General features: G+C 36.8%; 1 protein-coding gene and 1 non-coding gene across 24 annotated transcripts in view; both read left to right on the forward strand.

Moving 5' to 3' along the window:
* The window catches only part of RBFOX1 (RNA binding fox-1 homolog 1), a 2,477,231-nt gene that overhangs the window by 1,500,738 nt on the left and 956,540 nt on the right, over positions 1–19,953 (forward strand). The gene's annotated exons all lie outside the window — the stretch shown is intronic.
* On the forward strand, positions 11,666–11,727 carry LOC112205930 (U7 small nuclear RNA). The gene has a single exon (XR_002940068.1). It is a non-coding gene; the product is annotated as a U7 small nuclear RNA (small nuclear RNA).

Below are 19,953 nucleotides of genomic sequence, written 5' to 3' on the forward strand. Positions count from 1 at the left end.
ATCCCTACCCTTATATGTTATTTATAGATTTCTGGTTTAGAAGTATAAAAATGCATCAGGTTTATCTGTTGTTTAAATTATCAGGTAAAGACTAGAAGAAATATTGGGCCTGCATGTAAGTGTGCATCACAGTATTAAAATAGAATTCAAATATTTGAAACTTAAAAAAAACAGACATGTTACTCCTCGTCCAGTTCAGATGGCCAAAACAGCTACTACGTGGTGGCTATGAACTTTCTGGAAGTCTTTTTTGCTGCTCAACATCAGTTTTAAATCTGGACTCTGCTTCTAGGATGTGTTTTCTCGCCTGAGGCTCATTTGATGTGAGGGCTTAGCAAATAAATACAGTTGGGAAGAGTGAAGAGTGTTAATCAGGTTCAATATAGGCTAGGCTTTTTCCTCAGAATGTCCCAGAGCCTTAGGTTGGATGAATGTCTAGGTACACAAATGATATATGGGATTTAAATAATAGTCCATTTATTAATAAGAGGAAAGGTATCTTATATCAAGATTGTTCATATTTCATTTAGTTAACTCCTTTTATTTAGGACATTGCAGACTTCTCCTAAACAAAATGTACTATAATATTTTACAGATGGGGGAAGCCATGAAGCCTAAGTTACATTTAAAAATTTGTTAAATAAGATAATGAGTAAACATTCCCTAGCACAATGCTTGACCCACAGAAAAGTGCTAAATAAATTCTAACTATTGCCACTGGGAATAATAATGTGTGTCTACAACAGAAAACAAAAACACAAAGGACTTGTCTTTTTTTTTTCCAGTAATTCTTAAAAAAAAAAAAAAGTCAGGCATTTTCCTCTTGTCAAGATGGTGTAATAGGGACCAGATTTAACCTCTCATCTTAAATGACTGTATGATGATCAAAACACATGGAACAATGGTTTGCATAACACTGTACATCAAATAGCAATGGACAGCAATCCTTGACAGGAGCAAAGGACGTGAGTCCTTTGATTGCCCCAGCTTACTGCCTTAAGAGTTTCCATAAAGAGAGGAGGGGAACTCAGGTGAAGCCTGGAGTACTTCCTGTATTGAGGAAGTGGAACTGAGGGTCCAGGGAGCAAGGCACCTGTCATTCTGAGTATAGAGCATCAGAGTGGAGAGTAAGAGCCCAGGAGAGTATTTATAGGAATTCTGAATGTGTATGTATCGAATAAAAGAGCTGTAAAATCTGTGAAGCAAAAACATATAGAACATAAAAAACAGATATATGAACCCACAATTATAATTGTAAACCTAAACATCCATCTCGCAACAATTTATAGAATGACTGTATAGGACATAAGGAAGGATAGAGAAGAACTCACCACCATCAACCAACAAGATGTCATTGACAATTACAGAACCCTTTACCCAAAAAGAGCAGAATACACATTCTTTTAAGGAGCCCATAGAGCATATACCTTGAGATACCATGTCCTAGGCCATAAAATAGACATCAGCAAATGTAAAGACAGTGAAATCTTTGGGTGTGCTCTCTGACAGCAGTAGAATCAAACTAGAAATTAATACATAAAGAGAACAGGAAAAAATCCCAAACACTTGGAAGCTAAACAGTAAACTTCTCAGTAATCCATGAGTTGAAAATGAAGTCTCATAATACATTTTAAAAATGACATTGAACTTAATGAAAATAAACATACAATGTATCAAAATATGTGTGTCGCAGCTAAAGCAGTCATTAGAGGGAAATGTATAGCCCTAAATGCTTTCAATTTAAAAATGACAATTCTAAAATCAGTAATGTAAGCTCCCACTTCAAACAAAAATAGGAAAAGAAGAGCTAAATAAACCTAAAGCAAGCAGCAGAGAGGAAATAATAAAAACTGGAGCAAAAGTCGATGACATTGAAAACAGAAAAACAAGAGAGAAATGCTAGTTCTTTAAAAATATAGAAGAAAATGGCAAACTTCTAGTAGGGATGATAGAAAAAAAAAGAAGGGAATAATTACCCATATCAGGAGAGAAGCTGAGAATATTACTATAGACCCTGCAGACATTAAAAGGATAATAAGAGACTACTCTGAACAGCTCTGCACTTACACATTTGACAGCTTAAACCAATTCCTTTGAAAAGCACAAACTACAATTCACCCAGTATGCAATAGATAATTTGAATGACCCTATAACTATTAAGGAAATTGAATTCATAATTTAACACCCCTCCTCCCCCCACCCCAAGGGAATCTCCGGTCTAAATGGTTTCACTGGAGAATTCTACCCATATTTTTAAAACATTTAACACCAATTCTTCAAAATATCTTTTAGAAAATAGAAGGTGGGCCAGGTGGAGTGGCTCATGCCTGTAATCCCAGCACTTTGGGAGGCCGAGGTGGGCAGATCACGTGAGGTTAGGAGTTCGAGACCAGCTTGGCCAACATGGTGAAACCCCATCTCTACTAAAAATACAAAAACTAGCTGGGCGTGGTGGCAGGTGCCTGTAGTCTCGGCTTCTCGGGAGGCTGAGGCAGGAGAATTGCTTGAACCCGGGAGGCAGAGGTTGCAGTGAGCCAAGATTGCACCACTTCACTCCAGCCTGGGTTACAGAGCAAGACTCTGTCTTAAAAATAAAAGGTGGTGGTACACATTCCACTTTATTTTGTGAAGCCATTACACTCTGGTCACAAAACTGGACAAAGAAAGTAACAAAAGAAACAAGAAAACTACAAATCAATATTCCTGATAAATATAGAATTAACACTATTTAAAACATTTTCAAATAGAATCTAACAATATATAAAAAGACTTATGCACCCCAACCTAATGAGGAATAGTCCAGTAATACAATACTAATTCAGTATTTGAAAATCAATTGATGTTATTCACTATACCGATAGGTTCAAGAAGAAAAATCGCATGCTCACATTAGTTGATGCAGGAAAAAATTTGACAAAATTGATACACAACCAGAACTCTCAGAAAAAAATAAGAATAGATAACAGTTTTCTTAACTCGATAAAGGACATGTGCAAAAAACCTACATCTAATATTGTGTATAATGGTACAAATGAATGATTTCCCCTTAAATATAGGAACAAGACACCACTGCTATTCAACATAGTAGGGAATTTCTAAACAGTGCAATAAGACAAGAAATATAAATAAAAGGCATACAGATTAAAATAAAGAAATAAAGCTATCCTTATTTGTGGATTCCATGGTTATAGAGAAAACACCAAAAATTTAAAACCCACACACATTCTGTGGACTGAACAAGTTAGCTCACCAAAGTCACAGCATATGAAATCACATTGCAAAAAACAGTTTCTAAATTTCTTACAGTAAACAGATAAAAACAACTTAAAATACAATACCATTTTAATTACCCATAAAAAAGGGAAATATTTAGGTGTGCATCTAACAGGACTTGTATGCTGAGAATTATCAAATGCTGATTAAAAAGGCCAAGATGTAAATAGATGGAAAAGCACAGTGTGTTCATGGATTGAAAGACTCCACTTTGTAAAGATGCCATTTCTGCTCAAATTGATACACAGATGTAATGCAATCATTTCAAAATATCAGCAGAGTTTTTAAAAATAAATATAGACAAGATTATCTCAAAATTTGAATAGAAAAGCAAAGAAAGTAGAGTAGTTAACACAATTTTGAAAAATAAGAATCAGGTTTGACAAATCAGTCTACCTAGTTTCAAGACGTTATGTAACTCCAGTCATCATCACTATGTGGTATTTGCTTAGATGTAGACACCTAAATCAATGGAAGGGAAGAGAAGACACTGAAATAGCCCCAGACAACAATGACCAACTGATTTTTGCCTATAATGCAAAAGCAATTTAATGGGGGAAGTACAATCTTTACAACAATGGTGCTGGAACAATTGGCTATTTATAGGCAAAATAATAATAATAAATAATAAATCTTGACCTAAACTTCACATCTCATAAAAATTAGCTCAAAATGGATCGTAGGTTAAATTGAAAACATAAAACTATAAAACTTTCCGGCAGTCCTATAGGAAAAAAATCTTTTGAACTTAGAGCTTGGTGACATGCCACCAAGGGTCTATAAAAGAAAAAAATGATAAATTAGACTTCATCAAAATTTGGCTGGGCGCGGTGTCTCATGCCTGTAATACCAGCACTTTGGGAGGCTGATAGCAGCTGGATAACCTGAGGTCAGGAGTTCGAGACCAGCCTGGCCAACATGGCGAAACCCTGTCTGTACTAAAAATACAAAAGTTAGCCAGGCTAACTTTGGTGGTGCGCACCTGTAATCCCAGCTCCTTGGGAGGCTGAGGTAGGAGAATCGCTTGAACTGCAGAGGTGGAGGTTGCAGTGAGCCGAGATCATGCCACTGCACTCCAGCCTGGGCAACAGAGCGAGACTCAGTCTCAAAAAAAAAAAAAAAATTAAAGATGTGGTCTCTGAACAATCCTGTTAAGATATTGGAAAGAAAAGCTATAATGTGGAAGAAAATACTTGCAAATTTCATATATAATAAAGAATTAATATCTATAAATTTATAAAGAAGTAAAATGGTGGTTACCAGAAACTGGAAGGGTAAAGGGTTAGAGAAATATTTGTCAAAGGATACAAAATTTTAGTTATATAGGAGGAATAAGCTCAGTAGATCAATTGTACAACATAGTGATAGATTGTAGTTAATAATTCTGTATTATATTCTTGAAAATCATTAACAGAGTAGATTTTAAATGTTTTCACCACAAAAATTATAAGTGTGTGTGGTTCTGCATATGTTAATTAACTTGAGTTAGCCATTCTACAGTTCATACATTTTTCAAAACATCATGTTGTACATGATAAATATATACAATTATTATTGTCAATTTTAAAATGTCAAAGAGTGAAAACCAATCCATTTAGAAAATCTTTTTAAAGTGACTTGAAGAAATATTTTACCAAAGAGGATATATGGAGGCAATCAAGAACATGGAAAGAATTCGGCATTACTAGCTATTAGGGAAATGCAGATTAAGAATATAATAAGATATCATTATACACATGTTAGAACAGATAAAATTTAAGATAGAAACAATATCAAATATTTACAAGGACGCATAGAAAGTGTGTCTCTCATATACTGATGATGGCAATGCAAAATGACACAACTCTTCTGGCAAATTGTTTGTAGTTTCTTAAAATAAATAGACATTTACCAATGAGTCAACAATCACATTTCTGGACATTTATTCCACAGAAATGAAAGTTAATGTCCACGAAAAACCCCAGAAACCTATACGCAATTATTGTCAGCAGTTTTATTTCTGAGTCAAAAACTGGAAACAACCAAAATATCTACAATAGGTGAATGGTTAAAGAAACTGTGAGATACCCGTACTGTGAACTACTATTCAGCAACAAAAACTGAATGAACTATCGATATACACAACACCTGTGATGAATCTCAAGGGCACAATGTTGAAGGAAAATTAAAACAGTCTCAAAAGGTTATAGACTATACAATGTCATTTATATAACCCTTTCACCATGAGAGAAGTATAAAGATTTGGTCATAGTTGCCAGTATGGTGGGAGAAAAAAAAGATGAGTAAAACTATAAAGGTACAGCATGAAGGAGAAATCTGTGGTGAATTAGTTCTGTATTGTATTGTGGTGGTAGTTACAGAAATCTATACATGTAATAAAAGGGGTTAAACTTATACAAACACACTTTATCAATGTCAATATCATATAGTACAATATGATATTATAGTGTCATAAGATGTAACAAATGGGTTACCAATGTCACTAGCAGGATAGGGAAACAAGACTTCTCTGTACTGTCTTTACAACTGTCTGTGTATTTGTAATATTTTCAAAATAAGTTATAAAGATTTCCCTTTTATAGTGTTACTGTAAACCCTTAAGTTCCCACTAAAAAGATGAAATGTAGAGTTATAGCTAATAAGCCAGCAAAGGAAATAGAATAATAAAAATTTTCAATTATTGTGAAACAAGACAGAAAAAAGAGGAAAAGGGAAAGTTGGGACAAATGAAAAACCAATAGATTATAGGTTTAAACCTAATTCTATCAATCACATTAAATATTAATGTTCTAAATATACTCAGTTCAAAGGCAGAGATTGTCAGAGTTAATAAAAATAAGATCAAATTATAGGCTGTGTTATAAGAAGCCGACTTTAAATATAAAGACACAAATATGTTGATAAGGATGAATGGTAGTGCACACCTGTAATCCCAGCACTTTAGGAGGCCAAGGCAGGAGGATCCCTTGAGCCCAGGAGTTTGAGACCATCCTGAGCAACATGACAAGACCCCGTCTGTACAAAAAATTTAAAAATTTAACTGAGCATGGTGGTGCATGTCTGTAGTCCCAGCTACGTGGGAGGCTGAGGTGTCAGTATCACTTGAGCCTGGGAGGCTGAGGCTGCACTGGGCTGTCATCACACCACTGTACTGCAGCCTGCACTCCACTGCACTCAGGGCAAAGCAACACCCTGTCTCAAAAGGAAAGAAGGAAGAAAAATAAATAAATAAGTGTTCATTATTTTTTTCATGTGTTTTGACTGTTTAAAAAATCATGCTCATTTATTTCTGATTATTTGTAACACATTTTCCTATACATTAATTAAGGATATTAACCATTCATCTATGATACATACAGTAAATGATTTCCCAGTTTTTCATTTGTGGTTTAATTTTGTCAATGTTATCTTTTCAATATATAAAGCAAGTGGTGTGTTCGCATGTTTAAATAAAGTGTATTTCTTTCCTTTAAAAAGTAATAAAGGTACAGAATGTGATCACTAATCTAAAGAATACTGAAGTAACTATACTGATATCACACAAATAGATTCTAGAGAAAAATACATCAGGGATAAAGAAGGTAATTTCACAATGGAAAAGGTGACTTAATCAAGAAGACATTAAATATTTATGCACCTCAACTTTAAAATACATGAAACAAAACTGATGGAATTGGAAGGAGAAATAGCCAAATATTTCAGTGCTAGTCTCTCAATAACTGACAGAATAAATAGCTAGAAAATTATTAAATATATAGATTTGAATAGTAGTATTAATTAATTTGCCTTAATTAATGACTGTAGAATCCTCTATCCTAAAATAGCAGGATACATATTGTTTTCAAGTACATAAGGAAATGTTTTCAAGAAAAGAGCTATTCTGGACTGAACTTTTTTTTAATCAATAAATTTAAGAGAATTGAAGTTATTTCTCCAATCGCAGTGGAATCAAACTAGAAATAAATGACAGAAATATAAAATGAAAATCTCCAAACACTTGGAGAATAAGCCACACTTTAATAAATAACCTGTGGATCGAAGAGAAAATCTAAATGGAAGTGAAAATAAACAGTGACCTGAACAAAAATATACATAAGACATATCAGATTTTGCGTAGTGTTATTAAACAATGCTTGAAGAGAAATTCATAGCATTAAATACCCATATTAGGATAGTGAAAAATGGTCTTAAATCACTTACTTTATCTTCTGCTTTAGAAAAATAGAAAAAGAAGGTGAATTAAATTAAGTAGAAGATAGGAAATAAAGATCAGAGTTGAAATCAATAAAACAGGTAGTAGGCCAAAAATGGAGGAAACCTTTGAAACCAAAAGCTGGTGTTTTGAGAAAATTAGTAAAATCAATACACTTTTAGCCAGGCTTGGTAAAATTAAGGAGAAGAAACAAATTACCAATATCAGTATAGAAAGAGGAGGCATCACTACAGATTCTATAGGTATTAAAAGAAAAATAAGATAATATTATGAACAACCTTATTTCATGATATTAAGATTTAAGGGTGAAATGGGTAAATTCCTTGAAAGAGATCTAAGAAAGCTCACTACAGAAGAAATAGATCATCTGAATTTCCTGATATATATCAAATAAATTAAATCTGGAGTTGAAAATCTTCCCACTAAGAAAATTCCAAGCCCAGATGACTTTGTTAAGAAACGTTACAAAACATTTCTTTCAGAAAATGGAAAAGGAAGTTATATTTCCCAATCCATTCTATGAGGCAACGATTACTGTAATACCGAAACCAGGAAAAAATTCACAAGAAAAAACCCCCGAAACCACAGACTAGTCTTTCTCATGAATACCTATGTGAAAATTCTAAAACAACAAGCAAATGAAATCTATTGATACATGAAAAGGATACTATATCAAGAATGAGCAGATTTTGTTTTAGGATTGAAAAGATGCCTTAACATTTGAAAATCAATTTATGAAATACACCATATTAACAACAAAATGTGAACCAACACAATTATTTTAATAGATGCAGAAAAGGCATTTGACAAAATCCAAAATGGATTCTAGTTTTTAAAAAAGCTCAGCAAGAATAGAAGATAAATTGGTCAATATGATAAAAGGCATCTATGGAAAATGTATAGCTAATATCATGCTTAATGAGGAAATACTGGTGTTGCCCCCAAGATTGGGAACAAAGCAAGGATTTATGCTTTCACCACTTCCCTTTCGCATTATTTTAGCCAGTGATAATGAGCAAGAAAAGGAGGTAAAAGGCATCTGTTTAGAGAAGAAAAAAAACTGTCTTTATTCATAGGCAGCGTGATCATCTGTGCATAAAATTTTATGCTCTCTAAAACAGAAAGCCACTGGAACTTAGAAATGAATTTATCAAGTTGCAGGATGCAATATCAGTATATGTAATTCAATTATATTTTTATATATTACACAAATTGGAAATTAAAGCTTAAAAATATCATTTGCAATCGCATTTTAAACAGTGAAAGACTTAGAGGAACAAATCTGATGGAAGATATGCCAGTCTTATACCCTTAAAACTACAGAACAGCTGAGAGGAGTTGAAAGAGACTTCAATATGTGAGCATACAGGCCAATATCGTGTATAGGTTGAGAGACTTATCTTAGTCTCCCCTAATTGATCTGTAGATTCAACACAATGCCAATCAAACCCCAGCAGGCCTTTTTTTCAATAAAAACTGCCAAACATATTCTAAAATTCATATAGAAATGGAAGTCAACTTGAATGGCCAAAATATCTTTGAAAAAAACAATTTGGGAAGATGAATACTGTGTGATTTCCAGACTTAATGGAAAGCTACAATAATCAAGAAAGTGGTGCGCTGGGCATGGTGGCTCACACCTGTAATCTCAGCACTATGGGAAGACGAGACAGTTGGATCACTTGAGCCCAGGTGTTCAAGACCAGTCCATGCAACATGGCAAAGCCTCATCTCAACAAAAAATACAAAAAATTGCCGGACATGATGGCACATGTCTGCAGTCCCTAGCTACATGGGAGGCTGAAGTGGGGGGATCACCTGAACCTGGGAAGTTGAGGCTGCAGTGACCAGTGATTGTGCCACTGCACTTCAGCCTGAGTGACGAGTGAGACACAGGTGTCAGGGGAAAAAAAAAAGTGTTGTCTTATTAATCCTTAGTTATTATTAATTAATTGAAAGCTTACATAGGGCAGAAAAGTGAAATATTGATACATATAATCAATATTTATATATTTATAAGCCAAAGGTTGCTAGTGATCTCAAGTCTGTTATAGGAATGTGAGATTTTATTAAGCATAACAACTCAAATGTTGATGTCCAGTTCATAGAAACTCCATCTCCTAGCAGTCTTCTCAGTATTTTGGGAGACTTCAGCAGGTGTCTCACTTAGGCTCAAACTAAAATCTCATCTCTCCTGTGGAGCTATACTACTGTGCAGATATCCCCTCACCACAGATTACAGAGGTGTTAGCCTACCGAAGTCCTAGTAGACCTCTGCAGAACGCCTCACAGTACCATAGCAGGTCCCTATACCATGCCAAATGGGAGATCCTTAAATTATCTTACTGGTTGGCCAGGCGCAGTGGCTCACGCCTATATTCCCAACACTTCGGGAGACTGAGACGGTCAGATCACAAGGTCAGGAGTTCGAGACCAGCCTGACTCACATGGTGAAACCCCGTCTCTACTAAAAATATACAAATTAGCCTGGCATGGTGGTGTGTGCATGTAATCCCAGCTACTCAAGAGGCTGAGGCAGGAGAATTGCTTGAACCTAGGAGGTAGAGATTGTAGTGAGCCAAGATCGCCCCATTGCCCTCCAGACTGGGCGGCAGAGTGACACTCAGTCTCAAAAAGAAAAAAAAAAATCTGTCAGTCAGTCAGTCTGTCTGTCTGTCTGTCTCTCTGTCTGTCTGTCTGTCTGTCTGTCTGTCTGTCTGTCTATCTATCTATCTATCTATCTATCTATCTATCTATCTATCTGTCTGTCTGTCTGTCTTACTGGTTTACTTGTTGTCACCTGCGATATGCAAGAAGCCTGTTGGGGCAGTATTCACATAATCTCTGTTAAAAGTGGTATTTTTAGTATCTTCTATGGGTCTTCTCTTTAAACATCTCAGATATTGTCTCTTGTATAAAAAGAAAAAGTTGCTATCCCACACCACCCCTACTATGTCCTTTTGATTGCTGCCTTTTTTGTACAAGCAGAAATATGTCTTCTGGGCACCATCCGCTTCATGGACAGCAACTTGTGCAAAGAGATTCCTGGGAGTTGTCAATCTACATGCTCATAGATGTCTGAATTGTGACTTATCCTCAGTCCCTACCCACCATCCAGAGTCATTTTTCTGACATAAAACTTTCATAGGCAATCCATACCTTATGGCTTCACCATTGTAAAACTGGTGGAAAGCACAACACGCTATCAACTTCAGCATCATGAGGATTGGCCTTTGTTTTCTAAATCCTTTCTCTTTTGAAAAGCACCTATTATACAAGACTTAGGTTGTGTGATTTGAAGGATTGTTCACCAGTAGTGACACCGTTATTTATTGAACCATTTTAATGATACTTTTTTTGTGTTAACTGCACTTGTATATGTAATTATTATCTGGTAGGATCATTTTTTTTCCTAGCGTTATTTATGGCATGATTTACTAGCATCTCATTAGGCAATAAATGCATATTTAATTGGATATCCTTATGGGTTCAGTACCATGCTGTGCATAAATTCCAGAAGTATACAGACGCAGCCTTCTTTTCTCTTTCTCTCTTTCTCTCTCTACACACACACACAAATACATACACACACATATATACGTACACATACACATATAACTATATACATATGTATGAGCACAAATTATTTGGGGTGGGCACTGTGGCTCACACCTATAATCCCAACACTTTGGAAGGCCGAGGCAGGAGGATTGCATAAGCCCAGGAGTTCAAGACCAGCCTGGGCAACATAACAAGATCCCATCTCTCCAAAAAATAAAGATAAAAAATTAGCTGGCCACGATGGCATGCATTTGTAGTCCCAGCTTGGGAGGCTGAAGTGGATCTCTTGAGCCCAGAAGTTCGAGGCTGTTGTGAGTTGTAATTACAGCACTGCACTCCAGCCTGAGCAACAAGGCAAGATCCTGTCTCAAACAAAACACCGAATTATTTGGAGTATATAGAATTTGAACTCGTTATGCATGTATGAACAGAAGTTATTTGGAGTATATAGAATTTGAACTTGGCTTAGATGTATGATGAATTCTCAGAGGTTATGATTAATTATCTTTACCTTTCATTCTATAAGATTTTATTGAATACCTTATAGATGCTAGAATTTCAGCAATGAGCAAGACTGATAAGGTCTTTGTCTAAAGAAGAACATAGACCCCATAAAATTAGTGTTACAGTTCTTTCAGAATTTGTCTAGCAACCTTTCTGGTTTTTGCTAGAAAGCTCTCTCCTAATTGATAAAATAAAAATGTTTTTGAAAGGGAAGAATTAAAAATCATGGGATTAAATGACAGGGTAGCCAATCTGGGTATTCATAAAATGACAGATATTTCTGTCCACAGTTGAGTGAAAAGTATTGGAAACCAACATTCACTGAGCAACTACTAGGAAGGCCAGATGGCATTCGAGAGAAAAAGTTATGGTCTCAGGCAGATCTGAGTTTGGATCCTGCTCTGCTATGCATTCCAGGCAAGATCGTGTTTTGGCAAGTTGTCCGTCCCCTCTGAGCCTGGGTTCCTCATTGGTACAGAAAGTCAGTAATGGCATCAACCCAATTAAATGAGAGAACAGATGCACACAGGACGCATTCCACACAGCGCCTGGTTCAAAGTAAGTGCTCAGGACATGAATGCCACCATCCTTCCCCCAAGGAGGCATGAGATGGACCCTGGTTCTTGCTGTTACGGTCACTCAGGCAATTTATACTCATAACCGTCCGGGGAGGTAGGACTCATGTTTTCCCCACTTGCCAGATAAGGATACTGAGGTTCTGGGGATTTGAACTCACCTGCCTTTGACTTCATATCCAGCAGGCAGCCATGCCGATTTCAAAGCTCCTTCTCTTTTCATTCATTGCACCGTTTATTGACCTCATATACATTCTTCATCTCCTGGAGTGTCTCTCCTAATCAGTACATCAGGGGTAAGAAATCTTAGTGACTTCAGTGAATAATAAGCCTAAAGAATTGCAGTGCACAGATTCTTGCTTAAGAATAACAGCGACTTGGAAAGTTTTTCAGTGTTAACAGAGCAGCCTTATGATTAAAATCACTGAAGAATGCGATGTAAAATGTTTTTATTTTGTCTTGCTTTCTGTTTCCCTTGAAATAATAGTCAGCACGAAACACATTTCTGAAAGACTTCTCCATTTCTACATCCTCAGAATACAATAAGGGCCAAGCTGACTGTGTCAGGGTGTTCAGAGTTAGTAGGCACACAAATGAAAAGATGGTGCTCTCAGAGTTTTATGAATTTTTCTGTCTAGCAGTCTTGGGTTGGAAAGTCATCTTTGAAATTGATGTGGCTATCAACTAGGGGCTAACATTAAGATTTCAGTCGAGGTGTATAGGGTTATGATCTTTCTGTTACTGTCAGAACTGCAGCTGTTGTATTTGCATTGAGTGGCGTGCTGGAGAGAGCAAAATGGGATGCAGGAGAAGGAAAAAGAAATAGCAAAACCTATAGAATTGTGGGCTCTACCTGAGGGCATTTGTTAAAGGTAAATTCATCAATAGCTGTTAAGTCATTTGTATTGAATCATTCTCATAGCCTCACAGCAGTTCTTAGTTTTAATAATGGGTCATAGAGAGGAGCTTGGTGATAGATGCCTTATTATGGTATTTAGGCACTTAACTGCAACTGGGCTTAAAATAGCAGCAGAAGCTGAAACCAGGGTGGCTCAGGAGTAAATTATGTTTTCAGTCTACCAAAACACCCTTTTTAAAATTCAAGTTTAATATTTCTTGACATATGTTTCTTGATACGCTGTTAACAGCAGTTTATCAGAGATAGAAGAATGTTAAAATAAACTGGTGACCGAAGTATGGTATCTAAAGGCATGCCTTGTTCATCACCATCAGAGATATTTTGAAAGAAACATTGAGACCCAAGTTTAAAACACCTGCAATTATGCTGGGACAGGGGTGTTCATTGATTCATTCATTCATGCATTCATTCATTATTCGTCATTTATTGCTAATGTTAAAGGGATAGGGCACTGTATGAGACAGACCCTTGCCTTTGTGGACTAATTATTCAGTGGTGGAAGTGAGAAAAACATAAATAGTTAATAACAATAAATGCCAAAGGGGGATGTGTGTGATGATGAAACCAGGAAGCTGAAATAGTGAGTGATGGTAGAAGATACAGTAGTGTTTTCTTCAGATCAGTGGGCTAGGGAAGTGCTCTTGGAGAAGAACCCATTTAAGCAGAGGTCTAAGTGATATGAAGGTGCCAACTGGCCAAAAAGAGGAAGGATCATTAGAAACAGAAACAGCATGTTCAAAGGCCCTGATGTGGGAAAGAACTAAAAGGAGATCAGGGTGGCAAAGCTTAGCAGAAAAGTCAGTGGAGGGGTAGGACATAGGTTTGAATAGTAGATAAAGGCCAGGTCCTGTGTGGCCTTTTCATTTACTTTACATTTTATTCAAAATACAATGGGAAACAATGAAGAGTTTTAAGGACAAGGGTATTGAGCTCTGATGTATATTATTAGGAGATTGTTTTTATTGACTCTAGAATGGATGGGGAGTAGGTGGCTAAGGAGGAAGTTGGCAGTGGTACGGGAGAGAAATGACAGTGCCCTCTACCAGAAAAATGAATGGACTGAAAATGTACTTAGAATGCATGCTAGTAGATAAAGAGGAACTAGCTAGGAAGTTCCCTAAAGGAGGGTAGTCTGTATTCTTGGGGCATTTGTACCCTGATGACTGAACATCCTGACTTCCTATGTCTAAGTCCATGTACAGCAACTCTTTGCCTCACTTGTAGGTGAAATGATTTTGGAGTCACTAGTTGGATAAAGAACTAGAAAGGTAGAACATACAGTGCTTCCTCTGCACATCTGATTTGGGAGTTTTGAAGTTTACTTGTCTTAGACTGCATGAAACGTCAAAGGAAGCCAGTAACATTGATTTATTTCTTGAGTCCGTTGGTTATCATCAGCTTGCTGCTTACAGTATACAAGCAGATAGAGCCAGAAGCGGCAGTTCCAGGCATTGAACCTGCGTTGTTTACTGCCCCTGCGGTCTTATGAAGAATGTATGATTATCGTAACCCACTTGCTATTATTTTCATAACAAAGCTGTCTCTGACCAGCTACAATCTTGGACTTACATAATTGAATTTTAGATGGAGATGCGCTGCTGGTTTATATGAATTTTCCAGGGGTGCCAGCGTGAGTCCAGGCTTTAACAAACAATATTTTTAATTGAGATTTTATGTCCTTGCCCTCAAATCAAGCACTTTAATAGGATCCCAGTTGGAATAGGTGACTCAGTAACAAGTTACCACTGCTTTCAACTTCAGAAAGGTGTTAATTTCTCTAACTCCTGCTGGGCGTCCATCTACTCCGGTGACCCACTGCCTGCATGTACCATAAAAACGAGTGTTTTGCATTCCATTAGGTTCAAAGTATAGCCTTAGTAGTCTGCATATTTCTTGTAGCATGTGCTGGCTTTGTTCCATCAGGCAACATTAAGATAGAAAAGTATTAAAAATATTGATTTGTCATTTATAACGTCGAAGTGATAGATTGAAATGCAATTTGGAAGTACTCCAGACCTCCAATAACTTTGACATTATCAGACGAAATACAATGATCTCAGTCTAATTAATATGCTGTGTCCATATGAGAAAAGTAGAGAGAATGAAGCAAGAAATTGGCCACAAGGAAGTGATAGCTCCATGTTTCAAGTAGTTGTAGAGTTTAGAGATGAAATATGAAATGCTCTGTCGCTGGACCTTGCTATGTGCTGGAAGCTGTGTTCTTTCCATGTTTGTTCATCTTTGAAAGCAAGTTAGCGCATTCCTAAAGAATAGAGTGATACTCTTCACTGAACTTTGTAAACTTCTTTAAGCTTTTTATTATGGCATCTTGCCATAATGTTCTTCCATTCCCCTGCTCTGGAATACCGGTAATAACTCTAACACACACACCTTTCTGCGTATCGGTTTCATGCAACAGGTGCACCTATCTTGATTTCAAAACTTTCCTATCCCCCTTTCCCTTACTGCTTCTTCACTTCCATCCTTTCCTGCTGGTAATGAAATTGTCAAACTTTATTCCTACTCCTATTTTTTTTTTTTTAGCAGGGTTCTTTGTTCTCTGTCAGCCTCTCTGCTCACATATTGCAGTTCCTCTGTTCTCCCAGAGAATTTTTATCTTCCTGTTGGCAATATGTTTATACGGTGTGAATATGTAATAATTTTACTTGGTTGCTATGGAGAAGGGAAAAATACAAATGTGCAAATTTCAAATATACAATTGTGCAAATTTGAAAATTTATTGTAACTTTTTCATAGTGGTCATATAGTATTATTAGGAAGTAATGGCATAAAAAAATACAAATATTGAACTTGAGTAAACATCATGTATACTGAAACTTGTAGGGGGTATTTTAATGATGTGTGAAATTTACTTTGAAATGCACCAAAAATAAGATGGGTTGATAGTTGCAGAAAGGGATGGACAGATGGAAATAGCTGGGATAAAGCAAGTATAGTAAAATGCCAGTAGTAGAATATAGGTGGTAGATATATGGATGTTTGCTGTAAAATTCTTTCAGCTTTGCTGTTTTGAGATTTGCATACTGCAATATTGGAAAAATATGGTACAAAGGTGAATAGTCATATAGTTAACACATAGACTGAGATAAAAATTGTGTGCCTGCATTAATATCTATTCTTTTATTCAGGGATGCTTTCAGGACCGTAGTTACAGCAAGATCATCTTGCTATAACCCAGTGTCCCCCTTTCGTCTCCTATACCATGTCTCTCTGCCTGTTTTCTTCTTCTCTTTGAATATTTGTTACATCTGTCTTAATAGAGACTGTGCAATTTCATCTCTTCATCAACTCCTGTAAGTAGAACCAGCAACAGAGCGAAAGGGAGAAAAAGAAACGTACTTCTCGCCTGCCTTCCTTTTCTGTCTCCCCGTGAGAAGCCTCATGCCCTCCTCCTCTCTTGTGTCTTGTGTCAGAGTTAGCGGAGCAGCTCTGGCCTCCTTGGATTTATGTGATTCGTAGTGAGAGAATGCTGCCACAGCTGAGGCTGTTGCCTGCTCTACATTGATTGAGTTTCCTGGGCTTGAGGGATTTTTGCCGAGCTGAGTTTTATGGTTGATATGCTGTCGGTCATTTGTCATAAAATCATTCCCACCAAGCTGTTGACTGGGTTTGAATGCTTAATTACTGAAGGAGAAGAGAGTCACTCCTTTTGGAGCTGACTGTTGACTTGGATGCTTTTTACTGGGTTGTCTTCTGGTACCCAACTCTTGCTGAGTAGTTTATCCAATATACATACCCACTCTTCAGCATAAAAAAATAAAGACACCCATAATTTTACCTAAGTATTTTGAGCAGTGCAAAGACATATCATTTCACTTCATATTATGACAGCATTTTTCTTTTGAGTACAAATTGATTGCAAAACTCAACACTCAGGCAGCTACAGCTAGGAAAGGGTCTATGCTCTGGGGTTCAAATGACAATGTTCACCTGCTTTATTCAGATCAATTTCCAGAAATGCATTGCTGACTCTCTGCTAACTCAATATCCTCAATCCAAATTGCATAAATGGTGTTGGATATAATTATCTCTCTGAAAAATTTCACCTGAATTGGAATTAAATTTATTTGTAAAAGCAAAGTCATCTTGGGAATTATATTTCAAAACCTACGGTCGAAGATTCAGTGAATGAAGCTCTTTCCTGATGTTTCTTCCACAATTTCAGCTCCTCTTTTTCATGAGGAAAATTAAAGCGCTCTTCGGGTTCCCACTGCTCCCTCCTCTGCACTAATTCCCACATAGAATTTCTCTCTACAAATTGGCCTCCACTAATTTTTTGCATTGGTTGTGTCTTGTTGAATTTTTCAGGAGCACACTTTTATATACGGGGATGTTGTTTTAGAGGTGGGAGAAAGAGAGAATTAGAGAGATAGGCAGGAAATGGAATGTTGTTTTTTTTTATTATTATAGTTTAAGTTTTAGGGTACACGTGCACATTGTGCAGGTTAGTTACATATGTATACATGTGCCATGCTGGTGTGCTGCACCCATTAACTCGTCATTTAGCATTAGGTATATCTCCTAAAGCTATCCCTCCCCCCTCCCCCCACCCCACAACAGTCCCCAGAGGGTGATGTTCCCCTTGCTGTGTCCATGTGTTCTCATTGTTCAATTCCCACCTATGAGTGAGAATATGCGGTGTTTGGTTTTTTGTTCTTGGGGTAGTTTACTGAGAATGATGATTTCCATTTTCATCCATGTCCCTACAAAGGACATGAACTCATCATTTTTTATGGCTGCATAGTATTCCATGGTGTATATGTGCCACATTTTCTTAATCCAGTCTATCATTGTTGGACATTTGGGTTGGTTCCAAGTCTTTGCTATTGGGGATAGTGCCGCAATAAACACGTGTGCATGTGTCTTTATAGCAGCATGATTTATAGTCCTTTGGGTGTATACCCAGTAATGGGATGGCTGGGTCAGATGGTATTTCTAGTTAGATCCCTGAGTAATCGCCACACTGACTTCCACAATGGTTGAACTAGTTTACTGTCCCACCAACAGTGTAAAAGTGTTCCTATTTCTCCACATCCTCTCCAGCACCTGTTGTTTCCTGACTTTTTAATGATTGCCATTCTAACTGGTGTGAGGTGGTATCTCATTGTGGTTTTGATTTGCATTTCTCTGATGGCCAGTGATGGTGAGCATTTTTTCATGTGCTTTTTGGCTGCATAAATGTCTCCTGTTTTAATGCCAAGATAACCAGTCAGAACACCTGAAATATTTGCTGCAGTTTTGATGTTTCATTTATCTCTTAGTGGACCATTGTGTTGTTTCAGTGTTTTATCATGAAGAACTGTGGCTCTTTTAACTGTAAGGAATGAGAACTTTAGTAAAAACAACTTTTAATCACTTTGCTATAAATATAATACTAGAGAATTCGTTTCTTGGAGTATGATTTCCCTGTTATTCAAAAACAACGACTTGTCACCCCCTTGTACTTTGGCCTTCTTTTTTCTTCTCCCCTTCTTTTAACTGTTGCCCCTATTTGGAGCGATTATACTTAAAGTAATATGGATTCTTTCAGAGCTGCCAAAAGGTGAAATTGACTTTTTGAGAATGTATTGCTGAAAACTGCAGCAGATGCACTTTTCCCATGTAGAAACATCCTGTGTGTTGAGACCGAAAGGGACAATTTACAGCCAGTTTCAAATTGCTAGCTGAGGTCAATAAGTGCCCACTTCTGCAATCACATCAGCCCCGTTTGGATGACAATACACAATGAGGTGCCTCCCAGGGAGTGACGACATTGGCAGCAAAACCCTTTTTGCAAGTTTTATTTGATCATTCACAGTAGAAACCTTTAAAAATCTTCAACATTTAATTTCAAACATTTAAAAAATATATACTATACTACCATTTACCTATAACTGGATTTATTTAAAAATTATATGGATTGGGGAAAGGACACCCTCTTCAATAAGTAGTGCTGGGAAAAAAATGGATATCCGTATGCAGAAGAGTGAAACAAGACCCTATTTCTTACCGTATACAAAAATCAACTCAAAATGCATTAAAGATTGAAACCCAATACTATAAAACTACTAGAAGTAAACATAGGTAAAATGCATTAAGACACTGGCCTAGGCAAAGATTTTATGGCTAAGACTTCAAAGGCATAGGCAACAGAAACAAAATATACAAATAGGACTATATTAGACTAAACAGCTTTGGCACAACAAAGGAAACAATGAATGCAGCAAAGAGGATCTGTAGAATGGGAGCAAATATTTGCAAGCTATTCAGTCAACTCATATCCAGAATATATGACAAGGAACACAGTCAACTCCATAGCAATAATAATAATAATAATAATCCCATTTAAAAATGGGCAAAGGATCTGAATAAACATTTCTTAAAAGAAGATATACAGGCCGGATGTGGTGGTTCACGCCTGTAATCCCAACACTTTGGGAGGCCGAGGCAGGTGGATCATGTGAGGTCAGGAGTTCGAGACCAGCCTGGCCAACATGGTGAAACTCGATCTCTACTAAAAATACAACAAAAATTAGCCAGGCATGGTGGCAGACACCTGTAATCACAGCTACTTGGGAGGCTGAGGCAGGAGAATTGCTTGAACCCAGGGGATGGAGGTTGCAGTGAGCTGAGATCGTGCCATTGCACTCCAGCCTGGGCAACAAGGGCGAAACTCCATCTCAAACAAACAGACAAACAAACAAACAAACAAACAAAAAACATACAAATGGCCAACAGGTATAAAAAAATGCTTATTATCACTATGAGAGAAATGCAGATCAAAACCTCAATGACGTATAATTTCATCCCAATTAGAACGACTATTATCAAAAAGATAAAAAATAAATGCTGGCAAGGATGTGGAGAAAAGGGAACTTTTATTCACTGTTGGTTGGAATGAAAATTGG

This window comes from Pan troglodytes, chromosome 18 (genome assembly GCF_028858775.2).
Source record: "Pan troglodytes isolate AG18354 chromosome 18, NHGRI_mPanTro3-v2.0_pri, whole genome shotgun sequence".
Lineage (NCBI taxonomy): Eukaryota > Metazoa > Chordata > Mammalia > Primates > Hominidae > Pan > Pan troglodytes.